Source organism: Melopsittacus undulatus, chromosome Z, assembly GCF_012275295.1.
Source record: "Melopsittacus undulatus isolate bMelUnd1 chromosome Z, bMelUnd1.mat.Z, whole genome shotgun sequence".
Classification (NCBI taxonomy): domain Eukaryota; kingdom Metazoa; phylum Chordata; class Aves; order Psittaciformes; family Psittaculidae; genus Melopsittacus; species Melopsittacus undulatus.
Window position 1 is genome coordinate 100406727 of NC_047557.1, and position 11015 is coordinate 100417741.

Genomic DNA, 11015 nt, shown 5'->3' on the forward strand with positions numbered 1-11015 from the left:
CTGCTGCCTCAATCCATGCTGGGCTGGGAAAGCAGCCAGCCATGCAGCCCCCAAGGACCCCTGCAAGCCCATTTCCTCCAATGCTGCCAAACTCATCAGAAAAAGGATAAACTTTGGGTGAACTGGAAGTAGTTTTTTGTTAGCGCAGAGGATTCCCGTCAGTTTGGCTCAGTTTGGGTGTTTTGCTGGGTTTTTTGTGTTGTTTTTTTGCTTTAAGTGGTTTATTTCCTAGGAGATGTCCTCAATGCATCACCCCACAGCCCTCTGTGGCATTGCCGTTGCCAGCACCGAATTGCAGGGGGGGTTAAACCAGGGTGGTTGAAACACATCCACCTGCAGATGCCGAAGGGCATCGGGTGCTGCGAGCCTGGGCTGGCTGGGGCAGGGAGGCAGCTCTGCCCTTGCTGCTGATGGGGAGACAGGCACCAGGTTGGGGATGGTTTGATGCTGTGGAGGGTCCAGACTGGGATACCAGAGGGTTTGGGGCTGGTGCATTGAGGGATGGTCACTTGGCTCCGGAAGATAGAATGGTTTGGGTTGGACCTTAAGATAATCCAGCTCCAACCCCTGCCACAGGCAGGGACCCCTTCCACTGGAGCAGCTGCTCCAAGCCCCTGTGTCCAACCTGGCCTTGAGCACTGCCAGGGATGGGGCAGCCACAGCTTCTCTGGGCACCCTGTGCCAGCGCCTCAGCACCCTCACAGGGAACAGCTTCTGCCTTATCTCCAACCTGAACCTCCCTTGTTTCAGTCCTAGCCCATCACCCCATGTCCTATCACTGCAGTCCCTGATGAAGAAACCCTCTCCAGCACATTTAAGATACCCAAAGGGCAGCTGCAAAAAGCCAGACTTAGTGCTGGGCTTTCCAATGACACTGTGAGGGATTCGGGGTGGAAAATGGGGAATTCTCCATCCTCAGAGGGGCAGAAGAAGCCGCAGCTGATCCAGCCCCACATGCTCTGCCAGGTCCTTCTGCCAACACATCTGTGACACTCTCCTCCCTGCACCACGTTTCCCTTGGCCGGAGAGAACAGATCCATTCATTTCATGTCTCTGCTGGTTCCACTTCCCAGATCTCATCAGCCAGCCTTGGTTGTGGAGCTGCCACCGCAGTGCCCGAATCCAAACACTAAATACAGCAGAAAAGGGACGTTTTTGGTAATTACGTTCTGTGGGACGGTGGGATCTGTAATTGAGGGTGAAATTACATCCACGGTACATTTCAGAACTGAAAATAGCATAATAAATTAGCTCAGCTTTTTCCTGGTTGACTCAGCTAATCCTTCAGACGCCAACAGACAGATCTGATTGTATCGCCTCTCCTTAGGCTCAGTTAATACGAAGGCCAAGTCATGGCAGCTGCAGAAGATATATACAGAGCTGCTGCCTGCAATACATAATCTGCCCTTGTTTCTGGATGCACCACGGCTCAGCAGCAGAGCTGAACAGAGGTCGCTCCTGCTCCTGTTTTGATTTATGAATATGGATTGCGTTGGTTAAGCCATTAGGAGTGGTGATGAAGCAATTCAATGTACATCCTGAACTGCAGCTTGCCTTATTGGAAGTCCCGCTCTGCAGAGCATTCTCTGTGTCTTCCCCCTGCAACGCTGTTCATGCAGGGAAGATTATATTAAGGCTTTGTCTGTAATGCTGTAATTCCACCTTGAGCCCTCTCAGATGTGAAACAGCCCAGCCGCAGGCAAGGAAAGGGTTGCAAAAGGAGATTTGCTCCATGCAGGGTGGGAGAAGCCAAGATCCCACCCAAAGGTCTTAAAGGAAAGCATTAACTCTGCTCATCTCCCTGCCATGGCTGTCTGTGGTGCTGCCCCAATGGCTCCCATCCATCCCAACCGGCTCAGGGATGCCCTGGGGTAGCTGGGGTGGGCAGCCCCATCCCACTCTGTTCCATGGGCAGCACTCCCATAGGAGCAGCCTTTCCATACCCCCTGGGAGCAAAGCACTCCCCCATCACAGCCATGTCCTGCTGAGAGGCCGAGCATTGTTCCTCAGGGAAGCTAAAACCGGTTCTATCCCTCTTCTGAGGCCTTTATTCCCAGGTCAGCACGTTCCAGCCCCACTCCATAGAGCTTTGTACCCATGTGCAGTACAGAAACAGGCTGTGCCCGGCAGGCCCCACTGTGCAATTAGAGCAAACAAAGAGGGAGAGGGGAATTGTACTATGGGGAGGGCTGGGGTACAGCCCCTGCTGCCTGGTTCCCAGCTGCCTGCCGGCTCTCGGCCCTATTCTTCCTCATTGCTGCCCTTATCTGCTTGTTTTGGACAGGAGGAGGCTCCCCCCCCGGCTGGTGATTGCCTCCAGCTGCCCTTGTGTCAGTAGAAGGCCAATTTGGCACCTTCTCCCTAACAAACCAGCACGAGCCAAGATGTGGTCGTGGATGAATCCAATGCGTTATCCATGTGGGAGCCTTTGGGAAGGGTCCCAGCAGGGGCAGGTTTCTCCTCTCTGCAGTAAGCAAGATGCTCAGAAAGGGGCAGACATCATCTCCTCTTCTTCCTAGAGTGGCAGAAAACCCACATTTTCACATTATTTATCCGAGCATCTCACAGATCTCCTAAATGGAGCGGATCCATCCAGCATCATTTGCCAGCCAGCCCCCTCCTCGTTTGTTTTTAATTAGCAGCAACATGCAGGGGGCTGAGCCAGGCAGTGCTAGCACTGCTGATGCAGTGACAGATAACAGGAGCTTGCCTTCTTCCAGCTGGGATTAAGGGATATCAGGCAGTTGGCTGCAAATCACCCTCCTAATATGCTGGGAGCAAGGGTGGGATAAATGCAGTGGAGCAGGTAACAAGGTCAGTGCCAGAAGGACACTTGCTCTGGGCCTCAGGTATTACAGTAATGAGGGTTGAGGGACACAGGATCAAATGGAGCTCCATGAGAAGAGCAGTGACTGCAGGCACCAGGGTGAGCTGTGAGACCTGCCCTAATTCAGGTTCCTGGAGGTGAGGCAAGGGATGAGAAGGTGAGAAAAGCCTCAGGGAGAAACCAGCCACAGAGAAGAGCATTTGCAAGAGGTGAGACCTGAGGGCTGATAGGGAGAGGACTCACACACTGATTTAAAGCAGCTGCATCCTCAATGGCTCCTTTGGAACACAAAACCCTCGCAGTGGCTGAGGTGGGTTTGGCAAGGGACAGACTGGATGTGCTGATGGGAACTGGCTCACATGGGATGCATGGGGAAGGGGCACTGGTGGGTGAGCACTTCTCTCAGTCTGACCCCCAGAGCAGCCCATGGGCACCAATGGGAGACCCAGCCACAATGGGAACATCGTTGTTGTCATTCCGGCTCCATCCAGCCTGGATCCTGCTTGCACTGGGGGTTGTCCCAGCAGCCTGGACTGGTGGACAGTGGGACAGAGCAGGCAGCAGGGAAGGAAGCACATCAAACAAGCTGCTTATTGGATAAACCAGAGAGAGACAATGGCTGGTGGCCACAGACTCCCATCATCCTCCCTTACCCTTCGCATCAGCCTTCTGGTTCATCCCATGCTGTGTTCCCAGAGAGGTCAGTGCTACCTTAACCGGCTCAGCACTTCCCACTGAGTGTTGGTGGGAGAAAGCATTACCCCCACATCCCCCTGGACCAGGCATCCTCTAGGCTTGGAGGTTGGTAAACCCCACACCAAGGTCCATGAGTCCTCCTGGAGCAGAAATGGGGATCAGTAGCAGAGCACCCTGAGGGTGCTGGATCCCCTATGGCGTGCTGGATCCATGTGGGTGCTCCCAGTGTCCCCATCGGGGGGTACAGATGCTCCAGGGGTCCCCGGTCCCCAGTGCTCTGGCCCACGCGTGCCCGTGCCCAGTCTCTGGGCGCCCCCTGGCGGACGCGGAGCAGCACAGCTCAGCAGCGGCTGCAGCGCTTCCTGAAGCGGGGAGATTGGGATGGGAGCCTTGGATTCAGGGGGGTTAATTCCCAAAGTGGGGCTCAATGGGGGAGAGGTGACATTAAATCCTGGTCCCAAAAGCGCAGGACAGCACCTCGGTGAGGCAGGAGCTGGCAGTGAGTGAGCCAGAGGGTGATAGCTCCAAGGAACTGCAGGAAGAGCTCAGGAGTCTTTAATTAGCCACGTAGAGCTTGGTACTAATTAACCTTTGCACGGGGAAGAGGAGGAAAAAACAAAGCACTGCTGGGAAACGGGATGAGCAAAACACACAGCAAATTGCTCATCGTCCTCCCTGCCTGTGCAGCAGGGAGAGATGTGGAGAGGAGAGGGCACACCCTGGTTTGGGCAGCCAAACATTCCCCCACATGGCTTGGAAAATGGGAATCAGCAGCGCTTGGAGTGCAGAGTGAAGTGAGTAAAGTTCCTCCCTCTTCCCCTGGTCTCTGGACTCAGCATGGACACACAGACCCAGGGAGTGATCGTGTGGGTCTGTCCCTTCCATGCCCTCCTGCAGAAGGGAAGGCAGATGCTGCTCCCTTCACACAGGAAGGGCTCAGGGTAAACCAAATGGTTGTCAAGCACAGAACAGTGAGAAACTCAACCCTCCCAAGCCTTTGTTCCAGCCCGTTCCCAAGTGAGCAGGGAGATCAGGCAGAGTGCAAGACAGGGTTTCACACCGCTCAAGGGTGCTGATGCCCTGGATAAGCTTACACAACATCTGGATCAAGCACAGCTTGGCTTGCCAGGCCAGTTGGCGTGAGAATACAGCCCAGCCCAGCAGTGCTCATCTGAAGAGCCACAAATAAAACCAGCACTGGGCAGAAAGGCAGAAGGATTGCATTGAGGGGGAACGGCAAAACTGATGCCACCTCCACACCCCATCCTTACCCCAGTGTAAGGTCTAGCTGGACTCACAGGGAACTGGTTTTCAGCCACACACTTGCAGCATTGAGAATGGACACCTACCTTCCTTCCTTCCTGGCTGGACCCAACAGGCCCTGTGTTAAGGCACCAAATACTTGCTGGTTTTAGAAGCAAGCCAAGTAGCAAGCAGCAGCATCACCACAAAGGGCAGTTGTGGCCTCTTTGGCACAGCAGAGACACAGACCAAAGAGGAGATCAAGATCCAGCTGCAAACACAGCCCCCAAGCCACTGTGGGATGTGCCTATTGACAGCAATCATCTGCCCAAAGAGGGAAAAACCTACCCTTGCATGGCCATAGTTTCTAAGCTAACGACTATGAGACAACCTCCTGCCTGTTCCACAGTTGAAAGCCCATAACTGCCCCTGACACTGAGGACTTCACCCCTAGCAGATGGAATAAGCAGTTCATCCATCATCAAGCCGGGAGGAACAACCCACCTGCTGAGGAACACCTCATCCAGATCATAGATATCTCCTTACCCCTTGGCCAGGGGCTGCAGCAAAGGAGGTTGAATGAGGCTTAGCCCCACTCCTCTCCTGGAGGTGTTAGGCTGCCCAGCACTGAACCTTCACGTCTCCAAGTGTCCTTGGAAGGAGAGGGGAGATTGCAAGCCAGCATTTGGGAGGTGCATGTGGTTGGTGTTCAGAAATGCTGCCACTTGAGAAACTACATTTGTGCTCCTTGAAGGCCAAACATATGGTCGGAGTTACTGCGTGTTACACCATTCTCCCTTGCTAAGGCTTGAACGACTGCACGATTATATATAGAACACTTCACATAAAGGAGTGGGGTCAGATGTGCCTTTAGCACCAGAAAATTAACTCGTGGCATTAGGGGAAAGCAGCGGTGGTAACAAAAACAAACAGGGGGAAAAGGAGGTCACACGTTCATTGCAAACTGCGCTTGAGGAGCTCTAAGTGTGTGCTCTGGCCTTGACTAACTGCCAGCACCAAGGCAGAGCTGTTTCCAGATTAAAAATTCATGTGTAAACTTTGGTAGTTTAATGCCCCACGGCCAAGGTTTGTTCTTATAAATAGTAATAACTCACCAAGAAACTTACTGGCAGAGCTGGGTTGCAATGCTGGAAGCACAACATCTGCTCCACTAACAGCAGGCTCAGGCCATTCGCACAGAGCTGGGGACTTCACTGTGCACCCTGGCATGAGATGCACAGCTCCTTGGTGGCAGCTGAACCTAAACCACAACCTCTCCGATTTCAATACAGCCACTCTTTTGGAGAAGCAATTAAAGCAGTTCAGATATGAGGTGGGTGTGAATTTGAAGGAGTGTATGGGAAACATGGACAAAGGAGTAAGAAATACAGGCAGCTTAGCCAGATTCCATAAAGGGGGCTTACACTATCACACTATCTCTCCTTCATGTTAGTTTTGTGTGAACTAGTCCATTTCAGACCAAAGAGAAGGAAGAATAAAGAAAGACCCCCTAAATTCAGGACTACCATGTGCTTCCATGCTTCCTTAGGGAAGAGAAAGCTATGGCTTGGAGGGCAGAAAGACTTGGTCAAGGCTCAGGTCGTTAACTCTGCCAGCCCCAGCATCTGCTGTTGGAGGGAGCCAGGTACTATAGGTACCATGGGTAGATGCAAGGGGAACAAACATAAATAAGGACAAGAGAAGATGGATTTTGCAGCATGAAGTGTGGGGGTGAGTGCCTCACATCTTCAGGAAATCAGTTCAACTGCTCATCAATTATCCAAACGAGGGAAAATTAATTCTTATGACGTGGTGGAAGACAGACTGCTGCATGTCAGGAGGCTGGAACTCATCACCCACTTTCCTTTGGAACAACAGAGGAAGAAGAAGCAAACAGAAGTAAGTTCACAAAACTTTGCTTTTTATTGTTTGAAACTGGAAAAGGCTCCTTGGGTAACAACGATCAGGTGTAAAAGTAACACACGCGTTTTGCTCAGCTTTCTGATAGCTGGGATGAAGTAGGCAAAGTGTTGCAAAGTCACATCTAGCTTTTATCCAGCCTATTCCTCTCAAAACCCACAAACAGAAGGACAAGCAAAACAACTCAGACAGGTGAGTTGTTTAAACTACAGCTGTCATGTTCCACAGGGATATCGGTGACATGAAACCAAGGCGTTTAATGTCAAATAGCCTTTCTGAAAGAAAAGCTCACCTTTTTCCTCTGCACTATGCTCTACATGGAACATGAATCTGATGTTTCACCTTCACTTTTAACAAGTATAGAGAGTTACATATACACAAAGCCTACAGCAGATGCCCAGATTAATCCACTGGTGTAATCTTGAAGTAGTGAGTGCAAAACACACATGGAAACAGAGATGTAGGATTATTAATCAATCAATCAAAAAAAGTGCAGATTGCTTTAATTAAGCTAATGAACACAGTTGATCTGAGTGCTTTTTTCCCCCAAAATTAAAAATACTGCAATCCAAAGAACAGAATCATAATTCAGCACACACACACAAAAAAGGTCAGTGGCACTCACAGTTTGGTAACTTATCTTCCGCTCCACCTCCCAAATCTCTCACTGTCCAACTGGTAAGTTATGCTGTGTGCTTGGCCTGCAGTGAAGGCCAACACGTAATCCTCTGGCAGCTGAATGCAACAGAAAATCATTGGCCACGTGAGCAACCAGCTACGAGACAGAGTTAATATATTATCATTTCCTAAACTAGCAAGTTGAGATTACACAACCCAGCTCCAAACAACACCCAACACCCCCATTAAGTTCCACTAGTTTAAGATTAATAGAAAGCAATAAAAAGTCACCCTTGTTTAAAAGTAAACATTGAGCCAGCTGCATTTTGTTGTGGTTTTGTTGTTTTTTTCTGGTAGCTTACAACTCCAAGCACACTTCCACCTGAATTGGCTATATCCCCATTACAAGTTTCCTACCTCACTGCCATCCAACCTCTGCTGTCCCATTCCAGAGTAGCCATGGCAGTACTGCACTGTTCACTGTTAGCAGGAAGCTGAGAGCCAAAGTTACAAGTAATTCCATCCTTTCTCCTTCTCCTCAGTAAAACAAAAAGCCTGATGAGTCCACATGGACTGCAGTGAGTCTCCTACAACCCCAGCACCTGATCACAGCACTTTTATAGCTATGAAGTCAGGCCCAAGGCAAACAGACAGGCAGGATAAGGATCTTTGATAGTTTTGTTTTCCAGCTGGCCAAACCCATGGGTTTTGACAACTCCAAAAGCACACTCTAGCAGCACAACACAGCCCAAGAATGTAAGCCAGTCACTTGCATACTGCTCTCAGCTAGAGTTAAACCTAAGGTCTTGCTGTGGCAACTAGGGCAATGCTGCTCTGCAACCTAATTGCTAGTGTTTTAGTCCAAAAGGCTTCTGCCAAGAGTATCCTACCCCTGACAACTTGTTTTCCATCTTCCCCAGCACATCCCCCCCCATCTGGGATGAAGAAATAAAGCAAACTATCCCCAAGGTTTTCCTATATAGAGAACAGGACAAGGACACATCAGCACCAGAAATTTATCACCATCTGCAAGGCACCACCACACATTATCCCTGTCGACAGCTCACAGAATTACACAGCAAGCTGGACAAGTAGGGAACAAACAGGGGATGCAAGGAGGTGATAGCGCCCATACCAAACGTGAACAAGTACAGAAGTACAGGTCAGGCTGGACAGTCTTGGGTGACATGGTCTAGTGTGAGGTGTCCCTGCCCATGGCAGGGGGCTGGAACTGGATGGTCTTACGATCCTTTCCAACCCTAACTATTCTATGGTTCTATGAAAACACTGTGCTGTTAGCACTGCTTCCACAGGTATCACAAAGGAAGGCAGGACCAGGGCTGCAGCCACATCCCCCTTGGCTGATGAACAGATCCAAACCGCCTGTTGCCACATCAGGCTGCCCTCCTCTTCATTCCCCTCTCCCAAAACTTCCAGAGCTGCCAGTTATCTGAAGGGGACCTACAAGGATGCTGGAGGGGAACTCTTCACCAAAGACTGTAGTGATAGGGCAAGGGGGAATGGGTTTAAACTGAAACAGGAGAAGTTCAGGTTACATATAAAGGAAAAGTTCTTTACTGTGAGGGTGGTGAGGTACTGGCACAGACTGCCCAAAGAAGTGGCGAATGTTCCATCCTTGGCAGTGTTCAAGGCCAGGCTGGATGAGGCTTGGAGCAACCCAGCCTAGTGCAAGGCACCCCTGCCCATGGCAGGGGTTGGAACTGGATGATCTTAAGGTCATTTCCAACCCAAACCATTCTATGATTCTATTCTGCTTTTCTCTGAATACACTGATGTAGCCATGCACAAAGGAACCAGCAAAGGCACAAGAGCACCAAGAGCATTGATGCCAATCTCTCCAGATGCACCCTCTCAATAGCTTTCTTCGCCCTAAGTCACATCAGAGGAAATCTTCTTCTGATATGGCACAATAGCCTGCCAGGCTTTGAGGAGCAGAAGGTGATAAGAGAAGGCAGAGGAGAAGTATTGATACAAAATTTGCTACTTTCACTGCCTTTGCTCTAGACAGAATAAAGCCACAGGGTTATCAGCAGTTTTGCCTTTAATCAGAACTAGCACATTGACATTTTGAGGCCAATCAGGTATGCTATAAATAAAAAGATGCTACTACAGGGGCAAAGCTGAGCTTTGAGATGTTCCTGTAAGAGGGAATTAGTCCTCTGCAAAGCCCTTCTCTCCAGCTACCCAAGCATGTCCCACCTTCAAAAGAGAGACCCTTACCACTGCCACTACAAAGGTTTGGAAAGGACAAGCTACAAGCAGAACAACTGTGTTAGTCTGGAGAACAGCAGATGCACAACCTGTGCCAACAGCCAACCAACAGGTCCTCATCCAAGTGACAATGCAGACCCGTATCCAGCACTGAGCAAAACACCAACTGCTACCATAGGTTTGCAATCCCCAATAGACTCCTGGTATCAAGGGGACTTTAAGCTGCAGGTAACAACTACTAAAACCATCCTGTGATGTGTCAGTGGAGCATACCTACACCACCTTTACGCTCCACTAACCCAACACAGCAGGTTACAATGAGGAGAGTGGGTACAGAAGGAGAGTATGTTCTTAAGAGATACTGACGCAGGTCTCAGGCCAAGTGCTCACAGTGCATTCAATGCAGTCTGGATTTTCAATCTTACTTTAAAAAACAAAAAGTAAAAACGATTAAATCAGTTACATAAAACTTCAGGATTTTTGTCTCTTTTGGGTGAGTGGGAACATTGAGGGAAGGAGGAATCCACAATGCAAATTTGAAGCTGAAGCAGAGCTGGTTTTAGGAACAAGCAATTGAAACAGCTGCCCAAGGGGACCTCTCTCTTCCCTTGAGGCTGTTAGGGAGAATACAAAGCAGTCAACATACTGGCTGCACCAGCCTAACAGCAAGCTCCAAGACAAAGAGGCCACCAGATACCAAACAGACTCCTGATGTCTTTAGGTATCCCAGAACTCTGCTTTCATCGAGCTGGAAACCTGCACCTGCAAGATTAAGCATTAAGATTACGCTTAAGGAGAGTTGTTCTTCTGTGCACAGCTCAGAATGTGGCTCAGCAAAACTCTGAGCTGACCAGTTTTTGCTTCAGCTCACCTTCCTGCCCATGCACCAAGGCTCAGAGAACTGCCACCCTTCCTCTCTCCCAGCCTTATGTGGTGGGGTCAGATCCACGTCAACTCTACCCTCTGCTGATGACAACAGGAATACCTCTAACAAGCTGCTCAGAAACAACCTGCTTTTTATAGCTTGTTCACTAGAATAGTAATCGCACTTCACATCCTCACCTCTAACACTGAGGCAGGTTTTCCACTACTGACAAAGCAGTAGGAAACAAAGGAACAAGTGCCCCAAATCAACCTTCAAATTCCCAGAGGTTTGTAAAACTATATTCAAGGAGACAGGAATTAATCCTGTGAGTGACGTGACCTTCTGCTCCAAGTCTCTGCTGGAGACTCGGTTCTCACGCAGCTTGAGCGAACATTCAAGAGCCAGAAATGGCTAAAAGCCCTTGTGAGAGCAAGAATAAAAGCTGCTTGCAGTGAAACCAGGCTGTGACTGAAACTTCTCCACAGAAGGGGTCTGAATTTTCCCTTCCTAGCCCAGGGATTGAAGAAGCACAGCATCAATGGGTGGGACAAGGCAGAGCAGGCACCTCTGCATCTTACTTGTGCAAATGGATGTTGTCACATATCTAATAGAAAA